The sequence below is a fragment of the Anopheles bellator genome, chromosome 2 (genome assembly GCF_943735745.2).
Source record: "Anopheles bellator chromosome 2, idAnoBellAS_SP24_06.2, whole genome shotgun sequence".
Taxonomy (NCBI): domain Eukaryota; kingdom Metazoa; phylum Arthropoda; class Insecta; order Diptera; family Culicidae; genus Anopheles; species Anopheles bellator.
Genome location: NC_071286.1, coordinates 69,121,482 through 69,129,024, shown reverse-complemented (window position 1 = coordinate 69,129,024; position 7,543 = coordinate 69,121,482). Strand labels below are relative to the sequence as shown.

At 51.0% G+C, this 7,543-nt stretch overlaps 1 non-coding gene across 1 annotated transcript; it reads right to left on the bottom strand.

Moving 5' to 3' along the window:
• Window positions 1-758: 758 nt before the first annotated feature.
• On the bottom strand, window positions 759-831 carry Trnaa-agc (transfer RNA alanine (anticodon AGC)). Its single transcript has one exon. It is a non-coding gene; the product is annotated as a tRNA-Ala (tRNA).
• Between the last annotated feature and the right edge of the window lie 6,712 nt (window positions 832-7,543).

The following is a 7,543-nucleotide window of genomic DNA, read 5'->3' as shown; positions in this document are numbered from 1 at the left end:
TTTCAGTTCTAGATCTCCGCCGCAAAAGCCACAGCCACTCTTTGGCCGGCTTCCGATTGCATTTCCCCGCGACACCCAGCCGCGCCTGTGCCATCGTTGGGGCAGTGCGAACCCGGGCAGTGACTGACGGACGAGATGACAACTCCGGGGAACTCTTTACGGATAGGCCTGGCAAGGCTACTACAAGTAGGAACGTGTGGTCGTGCGTATGTGTGTGTTATGTGAGCATGTGCGTTTGATTTCGTTTGTTCGCCACAACCTTAGCGCGCGTGAAGAACAATCTCATCGAGTCACACCCGGCACGGCACGGAGCACACACGTGTTCCGTTGTTCAGAGAGCGTACGAAGTTCAAAACTTCAAAGCTGATTTGTTAATTAACTTTAGCGAACCGGTGAATGTTTGTCTAAATCGAGGGGAAAGAAAGTCATTTCGGAAGTTTAAGAGTTTCAGTCTTTAGAGAGCATTGAAATATAGAAAAAAAAACGATAAACTTTAAGTTGATACTTAATACGGCTCAGCCCGTTCTAAAATTTATAAAAAAAGTTTAAGATTGACCAACTGCAAAACAAGAGCTTAAAATTGGAAAAGAAAAGATCAGATAAAAAAGTGGAAAGCATGAGAAATGAAAACAAACAAGGAAATGTAACAGACAAATACCATAAAACCCTAATTTCGTGCAATGAGAGAAAGCAGAACATCATTGTTTTGTTCGCTTATGTGTAAAAAAGGATCTTTTTCTGGTGTTGTTGCTATCTTCTGGAGATGCCGGGTATCGATCCCGGTACCTCTCACATGCTAAGCGAGCGCTCTACCATCTGAGCTACATCCCCGGGTTGAGAGTGTTTCGACCGATTCCAAACCATAATTATTTGTAGTCGTGGCACACTACCACTCGATCATACACACGATCGCACGGCACGGTGACATAAATGCGTTTATGCACAGCTACACACAAACAGTGTGAGAAAGGAGCTCGAATCGGAGTGCAAAAGAAGGAGAACACGGCAAAGAGACGATAACAATTAGGCGATAAATGAATTGTTCGCTCGCGTCAGGATGTGTGAGGGGCTCCGAGACCGTCCGAGAAGCAACAGGAAAAAAAAAAACCAGTGATCAACCGGCGAAGAGGCGGGATCCTGATACCCGGGGCGAGGGGTGCTCCGAAATTGGGAACAAATGTGTGAAAAAAGGAATTTCGAGTTCATTAAGATGGTTTCCCCGCGGCCGAACGCGCTCCGCGAAGCTGATTCCGCGCTCTGTCGTCGATCACACTGGCTGGCTGGCGGTGAGGCCCAAATGAGGCCCCAGAAGCAGCAGCGCAGCGGAACGACGAGTAACGAGCGGTCCCCGGCGAAGGTCAAAATATCTCACCGGCCTGGCCAACGTAAAGGATTAACGCGCAGCACTGCTGGCGCGGAGCCGAAGCCGAAGACAAGATGAAGACAAGGACATCCACCCCCTTTCACTTGCGACTCTGTGGCGGGCGCATAGTGAGATGAGAGTTGGTTCATTGTCGTGATAAGATAAGAGGACCACGGCAAGAGCGAGAGAGAGAGGCCTTCGGTGCGCCGGTTGATGACCCACCGATAGGAGACTAATGTCGGAAAGCGATACGAACCCTCAGATACGGGGCGAGAGCCCGAGAACCGCCGAGGCCGGGAAATGAATTATCGAGCCTCGCCAGAGCTCGCGCCGTAGCCACCCGGCTGGCCACCGCAGAGATTAATGTTAATTTGCTTGTGCTCCATTTTCTCCCTTCGGTGACGGTGTTCTGCGTCCTTCTAGGGATATCGTAATTAGATCACCGAAAAAGAAACAAATACACTGCCGGCAGCCAAACCGGGAACAGCGTGCGCTGCGGGCCGGGGTCTCCAGTGCCGTCACCGTTAATCCGATTTTCGTTGCCGAACGATCGGCTTGACCACCGCCGTCATTCCGTCTTCATCTTCGTCGTCGGCTCGGAGTCCGGAGTTTATCTACCACGGCCGATCAGGACGGTGGGACAGCGGACCCGGCACTGATCGACGATCGATCGGATTGGATCGCAGCGCAGCACCGAGGATTAAGGTGCCAAATTAGGTAGAAAAGCCGCTTATCGCAGCCCCTAATTAGGAGCCGAGCGGGTTTCGCTGGGATTTGGAGCGATCGTTTGCGATCGTTTGCGGTTCGAGGCGTTTCAAGGTGAACCCCACGGTTTGTTGCTGATTCATCATCACCGGGCGATGCTTTTGTTTGCTTTTACGAGCATCTTAAACAAAGTGAGGCAAACAAATACAAATAGGCCGGCAGCATAGAGCAGCATAAAGCAAGCGCCCTATGCGGCCCTAATTAAATATGATAAAAAATAATAAAAGACAATTGAAGACTTCACAAGTTCGGTGCCGCAACCACGGCATGGGGCGCACTTAAGCACACCGGGGCCACCTATGAATAAGCAATTTGAGACCCAGTGAAGAAGCCGGCCCCGACTGGGTCGACTCGACCGCCTTTAGGGCTGGTTAATGAAGTTCTAATTTTTTACGACATTTCCCGTCACGTCTTCCCGCGCCAACAACGATGGCTCTCGAGTGGGACGACTGAAAAAAATTGAAACCAAATTTGACACCGACCATCGGCAATCCGAAGGCGATCCCCCTTATTTCCCGCCAGCCAGCTCACCTCAGAGATCTTATCGAGAGAAAAAAAATCACCTTTCCTAGAGAGAGAGCGAGAGAGCCGGAGCGCGTTGGCGAGAGAAAGTGCGCACACTCGGTCCGTCCGGTCGGGAGTTGAGGCCAAAAATTTGTTTTCTCGGTTAATTTAATTAGATTTTTAATTGTCAATTAGTGTTGAAAATTTTTAAGCTAAATTAGCTCATTACGTGCGTAGCGGATCGGTCCGGCTGGCGGCCGGCGCGGCCGGATGGGGTTCGCAGCGCGGTACAGCCCGTAAATGCTTTTTACGGTTGCGTTTGGCGGTGGTGCCGCAGCTCCGTTGTCGTTCTTTCATTCGCCCGTCCCCTTATATTACTTCCACTCATTAGGTTTTGTTAGCGACGTATCGGGGCCCCGGATGACACGGTCGGCGCTGCCGTCACCACTTCGTCGTCGTCGATCTTCAGCGAGTGGTTTCGGTGGAGGAAGCTGCCGCCTGGGTGCTGTCGATGGGCGGAACACGTGAGAAGCGCAGTGTGTGTGGTGGGCCCTGGTTTCCTATCGAGATGGCCGATTTGTTCCGAGGCGGCCGGTGAGCGGTGTGCTAGAGTCGTTTGAGGTTGTCCAATTAGTATTGTGAAACATAAAACATAAACACACGGTAATGTTGCCTACGCCGTGGCCGTCACCGAGACCCCGGCGGTTCGAGCGGGTGCGAGTGGGGTGCTCGTTGGGTGGGCCACACGAGCCTGTGATGTGACAGTTAGCAAAACAAATGATTTTTCCCCAGACAAACGAAGCTAATTATGAGACACGCTTGGTTAAGGGGGAAAACCTTGACTTCAAAACTTCATTAGGTTTTGTGATTTGATGTTGCGTTTTGTCAAACTTTTATGTCATAAATTCGACGGAATCTTACGGATCTACGGGAGAACCGTGCGTTGGAAGCTATGGCACCAGTGGTATAGATCTTGCCGACACGAGTAGCTTCCGGAGTGGAAATTGGACATCCTACTCCGATTTCGCCTTCATCAACTCACATGACGTGGCACGGCGGACTTCATACGGAAGTCACAAAGCTTCTCACAGTCGGTCTGCAGTTGCACCACAATGCGTCGTATGACAGAACGCACAGTGGAAACCACGATAGCGGAAAGGCGGCCGAACCCTAGCCTGACACAATCGAAAATCAACTCAAAGCCGCACGGAACGGAAAAGGTGTCCCCCGTTTTTGTACTCCTTGTGTTCGCGTTGCGTTCGTTTCCATCAACTTTCATTTGCGCCTGCGAAGAAGCAAGGATCCACTGAAGTGTTCCCCAGTGAAGGTGGCCGTGAGCCACGGCGACACATTCAATAACGCTCGGTCCCCTGATCCAATATCCTAATTCATCACTCGAGGGCTGAGGCCCCGTCTTATCCGTCGTCGTCCGTCCGTCCGTCCGCCCGACCAAAAGAAGTCTTGCCAATGCCAAATTGAAAACGGAAACTAATGACTCAGGATGGAAAACCGCCGTCATCGTTCGAGCTCTATCTTCGAAGCGAACCTTCCTCGGGTAGGCGACCGGGGCGCGGTAATAGCATTTTTCCGATCCGATTCTCTCGGTGTCGGATCGGGATCCGATATGTGAGCACAAGTTGACGAGTGCCTCCTGCCCGGCTGACACAACTGTCCTGGCTGGCTGGCTGGCTGTTTGACAGCCTCCACCCCCGGTGGAGCAGGAAACCTACCGGTCGGGGTCGTGGGTCCTTTATTTGGCACACCAAGAAGAAGGGGCCGCGTTCGAGGCCAAATGCAATTTTCGGGTCCGCTTCTTCGTCCCCGCGCGACTCGGACGCGTCTGCACTCAATTAGAGAATGGATTCATTTCGTCCTGCGACGGGGAAGTCGTGACTTGAGCAGGATAATCCATCTAGCATTGGCTACTCACACGCACCCTGACGGCGAGTTGACGAATTGAATTTGGATCCGAAGGTACCCCGAAGGTGGTCGTAGTCGGCGCGTATCCTGACTGCAAGATTTCACCCCAAACCTTCCCAAATGATACCCCCAAAATTGGTTCTATATAAATCAGATTGGGAACGTAATAACAGTGATTCGCTATGTCGAACCAAATTATGTCGAGATAGCAAAAAAAAATTACAATTTCAACCAAATCGAAGAAACAATGGTAAAATAAATAAACTAAACCGATGGGAGACAATAAAACACAAAACTGACACCAATCTTCGATCGATCCGCAAACAGACGTGGAAAACAAAAACGAACTCACTTCCCGGTCAACGTGACGGAGAACACGGAACCACCCCACGGAAAACAGCATCGATTTGCATTCACGAGCAAAATGGAGCGGAGTGAGTCCCAACAAAAACTATTTGGCGAACAAGTGAACAGAACGAACCGCGCCGCCGAAAAAAAACCGGAACAGGACGAAAAGACGACACAGAGATAGGCGAGTGCGGTGGCGAGGCAAGAACGGGAGGGCAGGCTTCACACACCTTTTGGCGCTTAAATTCTATTTGAAGTTGAATCAAATTTACATTTGAATAAATTAGCAATTTGGTCCTTGATTGTGACAATGATGGTGCGATTAAGGCGGGGCGCGGACGGACGAGAAGGTCTTGCGGCGGGCCGAGGGATCCGACCGACCGGGCATGAGCAGTCCTCGTGATTCGTGTGTGATTGAATGGTGACTGCTGCTGCTGTCGCTGTGCCGTGACTTTACGTGGCCAGAAGACGTTTGATTGCCCCTTGGCGTCGGTGGATTCGTTGTTGTGGTTTTGTTTGTGTCCTTTTGCGTTCGTTTTCACTTTCGCCCGACAGAGAGCGGTCCCTTGTCAAGGATTCAGCAGGACAACGGACCAGCGGTTTGTGGTAGCCGGTTCTTATGTACAAAACTGAAGCACCCAAGGACTTTTCTTGGATTTATTTTCGGGCCGTAATTTCTCAAATATGTCGCCCGCGAGTGTTTAGTGTCGATTCACAACATTACGATAAAACGGCCTTATAGGCCGGTGGTCAATGCAACACATGATACACACCGTCGTCATACTGTCCTTGCTGGTTTGCCTTCGCAAGAACTCATGCCGAAAAACACGAAGCAACCCGTGGTCAGTGAAGTGGAGAATGCGAACAGAGAACCTATCCTCGACACCGTTTTCATCCCCAGGACCTTTGCGCACTTTCTTCGTACGGAGTGAAGTGTGCACGGTCGAACCTGCGCCGGGTTGTGGCGCCACAACCACAACCGAGACCTGGTTCAGCTTCGGCGGTCCTCTCCGTTGCCGTACAATCTAACATGCCCGGTGAACGGAGCGGGGTTCGAGGTTGGGTTTCGTTCCGTTCTGTTCTCTTTTTCTTGCACCATAAAACCCTTTTCCAGCCATTTTGACGATCGAAATTGTGTCGATTTCCGTTCGACTTTCGACAACTCCGGATGGCCGGGTGGAATGATTTCACCGTTTCAACGTGTTTATTTGAAGGATAACCAATTTCCTACCGTCAAATCGAGACACCAGCAGCACCGGCATTGGCACCGGCACCACAATCATCATCATCATCGTCATCAGCAGCGGAGGAACCGGGCCCGATGGAGCCCGCTGGACTTGGGTCGGAAAAGTTCGCCCTGATTGGATCGCCCCGCGAAGAAAGGGTGCGTGGCAGGAAAATCAACTACATCGATTGTTGGACTTTTTGTGTTCTCAGCTTCATTCCGCGCTCTGCTCGTGCTTTAAACCACGAAATGGGCAAGCAAATTGAGTAAAACAAAACAAAAATGATAACGTTTTTGTCACTTCTGATGCCAATACGGAGGATTCGCCATCGCCGCCGTCCGTTCGTATGTTTTCTCCATTATTTCTCATAAGCTCAAGCCTCACTACTTTGAGGCGCGGTGCGTTAGAGTGAATGGAAAACAGACACTCCATTTGGGGGCGAGCATGCTCACTTCGTCACTACCGCCCGAGTGAGTGCCAACCAACGTCGCTACCATATGGCCTCTCCGTGTCCCGAGTGACGTTACGGCATCATCGCTTGCAATCCGACTCCTCGCCCCGTTCGCCCGGTGTCGAACGGAAAGAGGAGGAAAAACCTCATGCAAATATGCACCAATTAAAATCCGTACTCAGGTACCGTAGGCCACTTTGGGTTTTCCCATTCAACCGACAGCCGACCATTCTTTCCGCCGGGCCATCAACCGGCTGGGTCGGCTGAAGGATCGCACCTATCACGGGGTGGAAGGTGCTGCAAGTGGCCTTTGGCTGGTGGCCTGACTCCCACCAGGTCGACCGTGCCGGTCCATAATTAGTCGAAATATGACCACGTAATTAGACACCGATACGTGGGGTGGGTTCTTTCGACGGTCCAAATATTCCTTCATTCCGGGCAGTCATCGTCAGTAATGAGAGGGGTTCGAATGGAAAAGTCTTTTAACACATCGCCGGAATTGGCACAAAATCGGCAGGGTTTTCAATCATGTTTTAAGTTCCACTTTTAAAGTATGACACGGTATGGTTTAGCAGGAACCGGAAAATGCACCATATGATGGCCTCGATGCAATGCGATGCATCGCTGCATCGTTACTGGAAGCACAACGGCGCAGTGGGACGAGCGTTACAGAAAGTGGGAATAGGATTGCTGCCACAGCACTGAACTGAAAATCAGTCAGTGCCCGTGACACAACAACACAAAGTTGACGATGGGGGGAAAAAAGTCGCGGAACACAACAACCGACCGACAGGATAAGAGCGTTACAACGCTTGACTTGATAAAGCCACTTTTTAATTAGTGTAAATTGTCAGGGTCTAATTGGGATTTTTTACACTAATGATGAGCGCGTGTTTCGTGCGCGCCCATCATCTCCGGGATCCGTGCTCCGGGCCGGGCCGAGCCCTTGTTCTGTGTCATGTTCTG